Source organism: Procambarus clarkii, chromosome 68 (assembly GCF_040958095.1).
Source record: "Procambarus clarkii isolate CNS0578487 chromosome 68, FALCON_Pclarkii_2.0, whole genome shotgun sequence".
NCBI classification, from domain to species: Eukaryota; Metazoa; Arthropoda; class Malacostraca; order Decapoda; family Cambaridae; genus Procambarus; species Procambarus clarkii.
This window is the reverse complement of record NC_091217.1, coordinates 30,954,266-30,968,232: the sequence shown is the minus strand read 5'-3', so window position 1 is coordinate 30,968,232 and position 13,967 is coordinate 30,954,266. Positions and strand designations below refer to the sequence as shown.

Genomic DNA, 13,967 nt, shown 5'->3' with positions numbered 1-13,967 from the left:
CAAAGCGGCACCACAGCCACATCAGGAGGAAAACAGCAGTGAAGGAACAAGTGATGAAACTGAGAAAAGGGGAGAATAGATACACAGAAAATGACAAGGAGACGTGTGAAGAACTCAACAAAAGATTCCAGGAGGTCTTCACAAAAGAACAAGGAGAAGCCAATGCGCTAAATGTGGAGGAAGAGGAAACCAAGCACCCTTGGAGGATTTTGACCTCAATAGTGATGAGGTCAAAAGGAATCTGTTGGAGCTGAATGTGACAGAGGCTGTTGGGCTTGACAGAATCTCACCGTGGATACTAAAAGAAGGTGCAGAAGTCCTAAGCGTGCCACTCTCTATGGTGTATAACAAGTCACTGGAAACAGGAGACCTACCGGAAAGCTGGAAGAGAGCTAATGTAGTCCCAACATACAAAAAGGGTGACAGGCAAGAGGCACTGAATTACAGGCCAGCTTTCCCAACCTGTTTACCATGCAAGGTGATGGAGAAGATCGTGAGGAAAACGTTCGTAGAACATCAGGAGGGTTCCAGCATGGGTTCAGAAATGGTAAATCGTGCCTCACTGGGTTAATAGAATTCTATGACCAAACAACAAAAATTAGGCAAGAAAGAAAAGGGTGGACAGACTGCATTTTTTCTTAGACTGTCAGAAAGCTTTTGACACAGTACCCCATAAAAGGCTGTTACGAAAGTTGGAGCAACAGGCAGAAGTAAAATGGAAGGTGCTCCAGTGGATAAGGGAGTATCTAAGCAACAGGAAACAACGAGTAACTGTGAGGGGGGGGGGATCTATACTTGGACCCATCCGGTTTCTAATATATGTAAACGATCTTGCAAAGGGTATAGACTCAGTCTTCTCAATGTTTGCTGAGGAAGCAAAAATTATGAAAAGAATCAAGACAGATGATGATAGATAGAGACTACAGGAGGACCTGGACAGCCTAGAGAAGTGGTCTAGAAAATAGCTATTAAAGTTCAACTCAGGAAAGTGCAAAGTAATGAAATTAGGTGAAGGGAGCAGAAGGCTGAACACAAGGTACCATCAAGGAGGTGAAATCCTACAAGAGTCAAATAGGGAGAAGGATCTGGGGGTTGATATCCTACCGAACCTGTCCTCAGAGGCTCACATCAAAAGGATATCCTCAGCGGCACATGCTAGACTGGCCAACATAAGAAATGGCTTTAGAAACTTATGTAAGGAATCGTTCAGGCCCCTGTATACCACTTATGCCATATATATCCTGGAATATGCAGCTCCAGCCTGGAGTCCATACCTAGTTAAACACAATACAAAGTTAGAGAAGATTCAGCGGTATGCCACCAGACTGGTCCCGGAACTGAGAGGTATGAGCTACGAGGAAAGGCTAGAGGAGCTGAAACTCACGTCCCTGGAAGACGTAATAGTAAGACGGAGACATGATAGTCAACTAAAAAATTCTCAGGGGAATTGTCAGTGTGGACAAAGATAAACTCTTTAGCACAGGCGGTACACGAACAAGGGGACACAGGTGGAAGCTGAGTACCCAAATGAGCCACAGAGACATTAGAAAGAACTTTTTCAGTATTAGAGTAGTTAACAAATTGAATGCATTAGGCAGTGATGTGGCGGAGGCTGACTCCATATACAGTATAATACAATTGTACACATACAATTGTATATATGGCAGAGCCCAGTAGGCTCAGAAACCTGAACATCAGTTGATAGACAGTTGATAGCCGGGACGAAAGAGCCAAAGCTCAACCCCCGCAAGCACAACTAGGTGAGTACAGCAATATGGACAATGTTAGGCTAACACTGATATATAAGCACTGTCATACAAAGAATGCTATAAGCACTGTTAGGGTATCACTGCTATAAGCACTGTTAGGGTAACACTGCTATAAGCACTGTTAGGATAACACTGCTATAAGCACTGTTAGGGTAACACTGCTATATAAACAACGTTAGGTAAGCAGTGTGAGGTAATCAGTGTTGTGAAAGAGGAACACGTTCAGGAGAGACTCAGCGGTGTTCCAGGAACCCAGAGGTTGCTAGGTCGACCAATGTGTTAAGGAAACGAGTCATAATATTCGTCGTCCTGGACTGGTTAGCTGCGGCTCCGGCTTAACAACACAGCTCCAGTTTTTACGCAGCGAGGACCCAGGAAACTGTGAGAGGTGCCAGCGCTCTCCTTGGGGAACATCTCTCAATACATCCTTAAGCGCCCGGGGAACCCCACACCAGCCACACGTGTCCCGCCAGCAACACCTACTGAACCATTCACCTGCCACAGGTCTTGGTCAGTATCACCTCCTCTCAAGCAGTCGTCAACACCTTCACCTCTCCAGCAGAAGTCACGATGAAGTTCTTGCTGCTCTCAGCTCTGTTGCTGACGGTGAGTGGAGCTTTTTAATACCTTGGTTCCAGTGGGACAAGGTCAGTATTCAATCACAATATGATTTAATAATAATGGTATAATTAGTATAAGTATAATGGAATGTTAAACATTCGAGAAATGCAGTGTTGCATTTCTTGAGAGTTTGCATTTCTTGGACTCCACCATCAGTGGAGTGCAAGAAATGTGTAAGTACTTTATTCACAATAATGAACTGCTGGGAATCTTAGCGAAGTATCCAAAATTTGCTTTCTGTAAGTGCAGCCTTCAAATGACTGTAAAGCTGTCGGCCAGTTGGGTGGGTGTGCAGCAAGACTAGTAACTGTGTGACTCACTTTAGATGTAAAGTTCTTTGTATAGTGACTATTGTGGGCCTCTTGTTGAATCACTTGTGATATAAAAACGATTATCGATGTGTATATGTATTAGTGTAAATGACTGAATATACGCGTATATATAACATTAACAATTGTGTATCTAGCTTCAAAAGATTGTCACTTGCTTAGCTAAATGAACTATGGTGTTCAGTTCCTGAACCCATTATGTGCCTCTGTAACCCTTTCCACCACTGCCCACGGGATGGGTATGGGGGTACATAATAATGAAAGAATCAATCAATATAATTTAATATTGTTTGTTGACTTATGCATCCTATGAATCTTTTATTATGCATCCAATACCATCTTGTGGAGATGAGGAGTCATAATAACGCGGCTGAAATATTTAGATGACTTGAGAATGGCTTGAAAATGGTCCAGCACGGACCGAAATGTCGTTCTTTCACTTTCTAGTGTGTGGTTTGGTCAACCCATTCTGCGAGCGGTAGTGAACCCCCATACCCATCCTGCGAGCGGTAGTGAACCCCATACCCATCCTGCGAGCGGTAGTGAACCCCATACCCATCCTGCGAGCAGTAGTGAACCCCATATCCATCCTGCGACCGGTAGTGAATCTATACCAATCCTGCGACCGGCAGAGAACCCTATACCCATCCTGCGAGTGATAGTGAACCCTATACCCATCCTACGAGTGGTAGTGAACCCCATACCCATCCTACGAGCGGTAGTGAATCTATACCAATCCTGCGACCGGCAGAGTACCCCATACCCATCCTGCGAGCGGTAGTGAACCCTATACCTATCCTGCGAGCAGTAGAGAACCCCATACCCATCCTGCGTGCAGTAATGAACCCCATACCCATCCTGCGTGCAATAATGAACCCCATACCCATCCTGCGAGCAGTACTGAATTCCATACCAATCATGTGAGTGGCAGTGGTTTCTAAAACCATATTTTTGAGGGGATGCATACCCATTTTTCTTAAGTGGTTATAGATCCCCTATCCTTTCCCTATAAAAGAAAGGGTTACAGAGAAATATAATGGGTTCAGGAACTGAACACCATAGTTCATTTAGCTAAGCAAGTGGCAATCTTTTGAAGCTAGTTACACAATTGTTAATGTTATATATGTATATGTACATATTAGTATATTTTGGTAGCAGTCTTTTTTGTAAAGATATGTTGTAGAATATGACCGAAAGGGTTAGATTAATGATTCTAAGACGAATCTTCTCAATATTTGTTACGTTTTTCTTCACTGTCAAGGGTAATTGAAAAATTAACTCTCCAAAGTTCATTTTCACATTTTTATTTATGGTATTGAACCATAAATTGCATTGTGAATGGTAATGAACTTTGGAGAGGTAATTTCATAATTACCCTCGACAGTGAAGAAAAACTCTGATAGAAATCTGCATTTATTAATTCATGCAACTATTTACTTAACTAATATTCAATAATTATTCTGACGAATTACCAGCGTCGGAATAATACTAGGGATATATTTATCTTTTAGTATGTAACCTCGCAGATTTATGTGTTAAGGCAGCTCTTTAATTAATTATAACTACAGTTCATTTAATGCTCTCTTAATATTTTATTGAATTAATCTAGATCCTTAGGACACTGATTCCTGGATTATATTTTCAGATTCCTTTATTTATTTTTCCTCTTTTTTGTATAAAAAGAGGTGGTCCTTCGAAGCTATCGTTGTATTCAATTAAAATTGATTATTATTAATATTTAGAGCTAGGCTTTCCCACACCTATCCTGTGTGGCAGTGCATCCAATACTCTTTCTGTGACGACAGATTGAAAGAGTTGAATGGTACAGCAGTCAGCTCTCTGGAGCGAAGGATCAGTGGTACAGCAGTCAACCATTGTGGAGTGATGGTTCATTGGTACATCAGCCAACTATTGTGGAGTGGTGGTTCATTGGTACAGCAGTCAACCATTGTGGAGTGATAGTTCAGTGGTACAGCAGCCAACCATTGTGGAGTGGTGGTTCATTGGTACAGCAGCCAACCATTGTGGAGTGATGGTTCATTGGTACAGCAGCCAACCATTGTGGAGTGATGGTTCAGTGGTACAGCAGCCAACCATTGTAGAGTGGTGGTTCATTGGTACAGCAGCCAACCATTGTGGAGTGATAGTTCAGTGGTACAGCAGCCAACCATTGTGGAGTGGTGGTTCATTGGTACAGCAGCCAACCATTGTGGAGTGATGGTTCAGTAGTACAGCAGCCAACCATTGTGGAGTGATGGTTCATTGGTACAGCAGCCAACCATTGTGGAGTGGTGGTTCAGTGGTACAGCAGTCAACCATTGTGGAGTGATAGTTCAGTGGTACAGCAGCCAACCATTGTGGAGTGATGGTTCATTGGTACAGCAGCCAACCATTGTGGAGTGATGGTTCATTGGTACAGCAGTCAACCATTGTGGAGTGATAGTTCAGTGGTACAGCAGCCAACCATTGTGGAGTGGTGGTTCATTGGTACAGCAGCCAACCATTGTGGAGTGATGGTTCATTGGTACAGCAGTCAACCGTTGTGGAGTGATGGTTCAGTGGTGCAGCAGCCAACCATTGTGGAGTGGTGGTTCATTGGTACAGCAGCCAACCATTATGGAGTGATGGTTCATTGGTACAGCAGTCAACCATTGTGGAGTGCTGGTTCATTGGTACAGCAGTCAACCATTGTGGAGTGCTGGTTCAGTGGTACAGCAGCGAACCATTGTGGAGTGGTGGTTCATTGGTACAGCAGTCAACCATTGTGGAGTGGTGGTTCATTGGTACAGCAGTCAACCATTGTGGAGTGATGGTTCATTGGTACAGCAGCCAACTATTGTGGAGTGGTGGTTCAGTGGTACAGCAGTCAACCATTGTGGAGTGATGGTTCAGTCGAACAATACTCAAATTTGTGGTGTGATAGTTCAGTGGTACAGCACTATACCACTGAGAAAGCAAAATAATATGCAAGAGATTGAGCCAAAGATTGGCCAAGAGATTGATCATCAGACTGAGCAGGAGATTAGGGGAAGTTATCGTGCAAGAGATTGATTACCCGATTGAACAAGAGATTGGATTATGCAAATGAGCAAGAAATTAGTTGAGAGACTGAGCTAGAGATTAAGAAATTTATTGGCAAGTGATTGAGCAAGACACTGGGTATAAAATTTTGCAAGAGACTGAGCCAACAGATTGAGTAATAGAATGAACAAAAGAGTGACAACAAATTGAGCAAGAGGTTGAGCCAGAGATTACGGAAAAGATTATTCAAGAGATTAGGTATGAAAGGGGACAAGCGAGTGAGGGAAAAGATTATGCAAATGACCATGTAAAAGGTTATAGAAAAGATTGTGCAAAAGATTGGACAAGAGATTCAGCAAGAGACTAGGTCAGTGGTTGGACAAGACATTGGGAGAGAGACTGGACTAGAGGTTAGACAATACACTGGGCGAGAGACTGGACTAGAGGTTGGACAAGACTTTGGGAGAGAGACTGGGTAAGTATGACCAGATAGACTTTGAAAACAATTAACAAATGTTAAAGTTATCAAATCATCTGAAATCACTTGCAGTTATACGAGACATATTAATTAATATTAAATGTTTTGTTGTTTTATCAGATTGTTGTTGTGGGAACAACCTCGCACCCTGGGTAAGTACACTGTTTGTATGTTGTTCTTGTTAGTGATCCTTGAGTGTCTGGTTGGTACGTAGTCCTTTTCAATGATCATTGAGTGATTGGTTGGTATGTTGCCCTTGTTAGTGTTCCTTGAGTGTCTGATTGGCACGTGGTCCGTGTTAGTGATCCTTGAGTGTCTGGTTGGTATGTTGCCCTTGTTAGTGTTCCTTGAGTGTCTGATTGGCACGTTGTCCGTGTTAGTGATCCTTGAGTGTCTGGTTGGTACGTTGTCCTTGTTAGTGATCCTTGAGTGTCTGGTTGGTATGTTGCCCTTGTTAGTGATGCTTGAGTGTCTGGTTGGTACGTGGTCCGTGTTAGTGATCCTTGAGTGTCTGGTTGGTACGTTGTCCTTGTTAGTGATCCTTGAGTGTCTGGTTGGTACGTGGTCCGTGTTAGTGATCCTTGAGTGTCTGGTTGGTACGTTGTCCTTGTTAGTGATCCTTGAGTGTCTGGTTGGTACGTGGTCCGTGTTAGTGATCCTTGAGTTTCTGTTTGGTACGTTGTTCTCGTGTACTCACCTAGTTGTGCTTGCGGAGGTTAAGCTTTGGCTCTTTGGTCCCGCCTCTCAACCATCAATCAACTGGTGTACATATTCCTGAGCCTACTGGGCTCTATCATATCTACATTTGAAACTGTGTATGGAGTCAGCCTCCACCACATTGTTTCCTAGTGCTTTCCATTTACTAACAACTCTGACACTAAAAAAGTTTTTTCTAATGTCTTTGTGACTCTTTTGGGTACTCAGCTCCCACCTGTGTCCTCTTGTGCATGTACAACCCGTGTTAAATAATTCATCCTTGTACCCTGTCAATTCCATTGAGAATTTTGTATTTGGTGATCATGTCTTTCCGAGTTCTTCTCTCTTTCAGCGACGTGAGGTGCAGTTCACTCAGCCTTTCCTCGTCACTCATGCCTCTTAGTTCTGGGACTAGCCTAGTGGCATACCTCTGAACATTTTCTTGCTTCGTCTTGTGCTTGAAAACGTTCGGGCTCCATGCTGGGGCCGCATACTCCAGGATTTGAGATGCTTATCCTTACATACGTGGTATACAAAGTTCTGAATGATTCCTTACTCATATTTCCGAAGGAGGTTCTGATGTTAGCCAGCTTCGCATACGCCGCCGATGTTATTCTTTTGATGTGGTCTACAGGTGACAGGCTTGGCGTGATATCAACTCCTAGCTCTTTCTCTCTTTCCATTTCGTGAAGGACTTCATCTCCAATTCGGTATCCAGTGTCTGGCCTCCTATTTCCTCTGCCTAGTTTCATTACCTTACATTTACTTGGGTTGAACGGTAGTAGCCATTTGTTGGACCATTCCTTCAGTTTGTTTAGGTCATCTTGTAGCCTCCTACTATCATCCTGTCTTAATCCTCCTCATAATTTTTTCGTCATCAACAAACATTGAGAAGAACGAGTCTATTCCCTCTGGAAGATCATTTACCTATTTCAGGAACTGTATAGGTCCAAGAACTGATCCCTGAAGGACTCCACTGGTGACCCCACGCCACTCCGAGACCTGATCCCTCACAGTGGCTAGCTGTCTTCTGTTGCTTAGGTTCTCCCCTATCCAGTGGAGTACCTTTCCTTTCATCCTTCCTGCATCTCCAGATTGTGCACAGGTCTCTTATAGGGTACTCTGTCAAAGGCTTTCTGGCAATCCAAACATATGCAATCTGCCCACCCCTTTCTTTCTTGCCTGATTTTAGTTGTCTGGTAATACAATTCAATCAATCCTGTAAGGCACGATCTGCCATTCCTGAACCCATGCTGATGTTGTTATACAAAGTTCGTCTGCTCTAGATGTTTCATCCGGGTGAGATTCCATCCGGGCCTATAGCTAAGCCTTTGTCACTTCCAACTCTAGCAGATGCTTCCTCATCTTCCCACTGGTAATCATAAACTAATCTAGTGGTGTTTGGTTAGATATTCCCTCTCTTATCTCTAGGACGTCCCCTTACTCTACTGTGAAAATCTCCTGGAATTCTTATTGAGTTCCTCGCACTCTTTCTTGTCATTTGTAATCAATTTGTCTACCCCTATCCTCAGTTTTATTACCTGTTCATTCACTGATGTTTTTCTACTGATGGGCTGTGCAGCAATTTAAGTTGAGTCTTTGCCTTGTTGCTATGTCATTTTCATATTGTTTTTCTGCCTCTCTTCTCACCTGACGTATTCATTCATGGCGCTCTGGTATCTTTCAATGCTCACTAGTGTCCTATTATTTATACAGTTTCTCCACGCACTTGTACTTAGCTGCTTTGCTAGCTTACACCTCTGATTAAACCATGAGTTTCTCGTCTGCATTTCATTTCTTTGCTTTTGGATTGGGACGACTTGTCTGTTGCCTACTTACACTTTTGTGTGATGTAGTCCATCATGCCTTGGGCCGTCTTTCCTCTAAGATATGTTTCTCAAGTTATATCTGTTAGGAATTATCTCATCTTAGTTGCCCTTTCGGAATGCCATTCTTTTGTTTTCTGGGCCCTTCCTTGGGTACATTAACCCTTCTTCGATCAAATACTCAAACAACATTACACAGTGATCGTTCATTCCCACGGGGGCTTTGAAACCGATTTCCTTATGTCGGAGACATTCAGAGTGAAGACTAGCTCGAGTCTCGCTGGTTCATCGTTGCCTCTCATTCTTGTGGGTCCCCTGACATGCTGACTTAAAACGCTTCTTGTCACCACTTCCAACAGTTTAGCTCTCCATGTTTCCTCATCCCCATGTGGTTCTTTGTTTCCCCAGTCTACCCTTCCATGATTGAAGTCCACCATGACGAGAAAATGGGAGCTATTTCTACAGGCAGCAGTGGATGCTCTCTCAGTTATAGTGTTGACTGCCATGTTGTTTCTGTCATACTCTTGCCTGGGTCTTCTGTTGTTTGGTGGAGGGCTATATATCACTGCTAATACTACTCTTGGTCCTCCCATCTTCATGGTGCCTGTAATGTAGTCTCTGAACCGTGTGTGTTACCACTTGAGTGTTTGGTTGGTACTTTGTTCCTGTGTGCGAGCCCCTTGAGGGTCTGGTCGTACTTTGTCCAATTGTGTTACTCCTTGCGTGTCTGTTTCTTACTTTGTTCTCGTGTGTGAGCCCTTGAGTGTCTGGTCGACCCTTTATCCTTTTGCGTGATCCCTTGAGTGTCTAGTTGGCACTTTGTATTAGTTAGACTTCCCATGAGTGTCTTGTTGGTGGTACTTTGTCCCTTTGTATGACCCCTTGAGTGTTTGGTTGGTAATTTACCGCTGTGAGTGCCAGGTTTGTAGTTTGCTCCCGTGAGTACCTTGATACTTTCCTCCCGTGAGTACCTCGATACTTTCCTCCCGTGAGTACCTTGATACTTTCCTCCCGTGAGTACCTCGATACTTTCCTCCCGTGAGTACCTTTATACTTTCCTCCCGTGAGTACCTCGATACTTTCCTCCCGTGAGTACCTTGAAACTGTGCTCCCGTGAGTACCTCGATACTTTCCTCCCGTGAGTACCTTGATACTGTGCTCCCGTGAGTACCTTGATACTTTGCTCCCGTGAGTACCTTGATACTTTCCTCCCGTGAGTACCTTGATACTGTGCTCCCGTGAGTACCTCGATACTTTCCTCCCGTGAGTACCTTGATACTTTCCTCCCGTGAGTACCTCGATACTTTCCTCCCGTGAGTACCTTGATACTTTCCTCCCGTGAGTACCTCGATACTTTCCTCCCGTGAGTACCTTGATACTGTGCTCCCGTGAGTACCTCGATACTTTCCTCCCGTGAGTACCTTGATACTGTGCTCCCGTGAGTACCTTGATACTTTCCTCCCGTGAGTACCTCGATACTTTCCTCCCGTGAGTACCTTGATACTGTGCTCCCGTGAGTACCTTGATACTTTCCTCCCGTGAGTACCTCGATACTTTCCTCCCGTGAGTACCTTGATACTTTCCTCCCGTGAGTACCTTGATACTTTCCTCCCGTCAGTACCTTGATACTGTGCTCCCGTGAGTACCTCGATACTTTCCTCCCGTGAGTACCTTGATACTGTGCTCCCGTGAGTACCTCGATACTTTCCTCCCGTGAGTACCTTGATACTGTGCTCCCGTGAGTACCTTGATACTTTCCTCCCGTGAGTACCTTGATACTTTGCTCCCGTGAGTACCTCGATACTTTCCTCCCGTGAGTACCTTGATACTGTGCTCCCGTGAGTACCTTGATACTTTCCTCCCGTGAGTACCTCGATACTGTGCTCCCGTGAGTACCTTGATACTTTCCTCCCGTGAGTACCTCGATACTTTCCTCCCGTGAGTACCTTGATACTTTGCTCCCGTGAGTACCTTGATACTTTCCTCCCGTGAGTACCTTGATACTTTGCTCCCGTGAGTACCTAGATACTTTCCTCCCGTGAGTACCTTGATACTTTCCTCCCGTGAGTACCTTGATGCTTTGCTCCCGATAATGCCTTGTTGGGAATTTACCCCAATGAGCGCCAGGTTTGTACTTTGCCACCATGAGTGCCTGATTTGTATTATGTACGCATGAATGCCTGGTTTGGTACTTTCTTCCAGTGAGTGCCGGGTGAGTACTTTGCCCCCCCCCCCCCCATAAGTGCCTGGCTGGTACTTAGTCCCCTTGAGTGCCAGATGAGTACTTTGCCCCCCTGAGTGCCTTGGTTGGTACTTTGTCTCCGTGAGTTTCTAGTTAGTACTTGGTTCCAGCGAGCGTCATGTGAGTACTTTGCCCTCATGTGTGCCTGTTTTGTACTTTGGCCCCGTGAGTGTCTACGTGAGTGTGCTCACCAAAGGAGCGGCTTTGTGATTCGATTAATTATATAACATGAAAATCTTCTCTCTCCCGCTGGAGGTGGGTAAATGAGGATGGTTCGATGCCATTGTTCATTGTTCATCGTTGTTCAAGGGGAGAACTGAAGCTTAAACTTTGGATGATTTTACACTGTAACTATAGCTCAGCTTGTTAGTTTACAGTCGTTCTACACGTCCAGGACGGAAACAGTTTCTCTCTGACCCTTGTTCAAACGTTAAGTCCTCTAGCTCTTTTGGTTCTATATCATCTGGGCAGTTAGTACATCCTGGGAGTAAGTGTGAGGTTGGGCTGGTTATAATACATGAATACAACACACCAGAGTGTTTCACCTCTTTATTAAACACTATGTAATTAGTGTTACAACACAAGTAATCACACATTAATATTGTGAGCATAATGTTGCAACTGGCGGCAGGTGGTGTCCGAGGTTATTGGCACGTTCCAGAGTGCCACACCAGCCGACAGTAGACATTGTGGGTGACTCGCTTCACCACCCCGGGGGCGTCACGCCTGTGGCTCAGATAGTCTCGTTCTAACTATTATTTTAGTAATTTACATAAACTAAACCATAATTAAGTAATTATTAATTCACAAATAATATTTTACTCATTCAGTGACAATCATACATACAGGACGTAGGAGTCAATGGCAAAATGCTGATCCTTAAAACGTTAAATAACATTAGAGTTATCTTCGTTCAACTGAGCAGACAAAATACTTAAGTTTAGGTTTAATTAAACAATTCTGTACTGAATGGACTAATTCTAAATTAATAATATATGACAGTAATAAATTAAAACCCTGCGGAGGTGAGTGGAACACATAACAAACCGTTTATTCAGTCCATTAAAGGTAAGATAAATTACTGAAATATTAACTTTACCCCACATAATCCCGCAAGGCCACCATAATAGCTTCCTGATGAACTAGCGAGTTTAGTTTTGGTCTTATGGCCTATCAACCTCAGGAGGAGTATACAGTCCACCACAGTAAATAGTTCAAGTGACGACTATTTCCAGGCATATTCTATTTATATCTTCCCAAATACATTCATATGCATGTTTGACCTAAACTTGAAAGAATTCAACGATCACACGTCCTTGTAATAACTTGATTTCCTTGTCAAATCTTCCAGCAGTGAATGTTCTATATTGGAGATGGCAACGCCTGAGAAAAAAATCATTAAACGCATTTCACTAATTCGCTCGATTAAGTATTAATTTAATGCAACCTAATTATCAGTTTCCATAACCCATTTTCTTCCATTTCCATCTTCTAATAAAAACTTCCCACAGGAAAAGCTGTCCGAATCCCAACTCGTTCGGAAGGGCCTGCATTCAATACCACGTTGAGTGTCATTATGACCAGGAGTGTCCGAGGGGCCACAAGTGTTGTGTTGTTGGCTGTGTGCATAAGTGCATAGGTGCATAAGTGCATAAGTGCACAAGGAGTGCATAAACTAAGGTCAGGAGGAACAAAGGGTACGTTGGAAGAGGGGCAGAAGGGCATACTGCAGTAGGGCACGCAATAGAAGCATTATGTAAGAGCATTTTCATATTATCTATGAAATGATTTCAGCCAATAGAATTAGGGAATTATCAGGTGACAGTGCAAAGCTATTATGACTATATAGCACTTGGGTCAGAATATGGATTTGGGATGGGGCGGGGGAAATGGAATGGTGCCCATCCACCTGTACGGTCGGGGATCGAACGCCGACCCGCATGACGCGAGACCGTCGCTATACCGTCCAGCCCAAGTGGTTAGATCAGCCAGTAGAGGCGCTGTGAAACATTCCTTAACAAAACCAGCATTACACACGTCCAGAATATTTTCATCTATCAAGAGTGCTTGGAACCGGTGCAGGGAAAACACCCTAAGATGCTTCAGCTCACTTGGACGAGTTGACACCTTGACTCCACAGTTGTCTCCCAGCAACTATCAACCTCAAGATGGCCCAACTGACATGAACGTATCAAGATATGCAAAACAATGCACAAGACATGCAGAAAAAACGCACAATAAATGGAGAACAGCACACAATAAAGGTAGAACAGAACACCACCATAAGATAATCTTTTAAAAATTTGTGGAGTTTTTAGTTTGTGTATCCAAACCTTTAATTTTGTATAAAGATTAAGCTTGACATTTTCCTAGTAGTACTATCACTTATATTATATATGTATTAAGAGAGAGCTTGACATATTCCTAGCGGTATTAACTCTTGCATTATACTTGTATTAATGTTAGGCTTGACGTTTTCATGGTGTTATATTGTCACTTTAGGTTATGCCTCAGCTTAGATCATAACATTTTGCTTGTAATATTTAGAGATTTCTATTTAATTTAAACTGGAAGATTAGTAACTATAAATAGATTTATAAGATGCTGTATTGTCAGTCCTGTTAACCAATATATTGAAGTTCTGCATATATAGTTATCATAGCCCTCGTCCTCTTCTGAACGAATCTGACCCAAGATCATTATCTATATAAATATAAATGGAAATGTTCGTTTGTAAATAACCGCTAATCTCTGAAAGTTCTTCACCGATTGCTTTGAAATTTTCACACAACGTTCCATTTGCATCCAAGTAGGTTTTCATATACATACTATATAGATGTCACGTCTGTGACGTTAAAAAAACATGCGTTTTCTGAAAAACTGTGTTTTTCATGTGAGGGAAATCTTCGAAACCTCTACCGATTGCTTTGAAATTTTGACTCAACATTGCATTCGAATAGGCGCATCTTTTTATATGTCTACAAT

The 13,967-nt window shown here is 43.2% G+C and overlaps 1 long non-coding RNA gene across 1 annotated transcript; it reads left to right on the top strand.

The window, feature by feature from the left end:
* The first annotated feature begins 2,159 nt into the window (after positions 1-2,159).
* Positions 2,160-13,628, top strand: LOC138355583 (uncharacterized). The gene is made up of 3 exons (XR_011223977.1): positions 2,160-2,375; positions 6,339-6,370; positions 12,494-13,628. It is a non-coding gene; the product is annotated as an uncharacterized lncRNA (long non-coding RNA).
* The last annotated feature ends 339 nt before the right edge of the window (positions 13,629-13,967 follow it).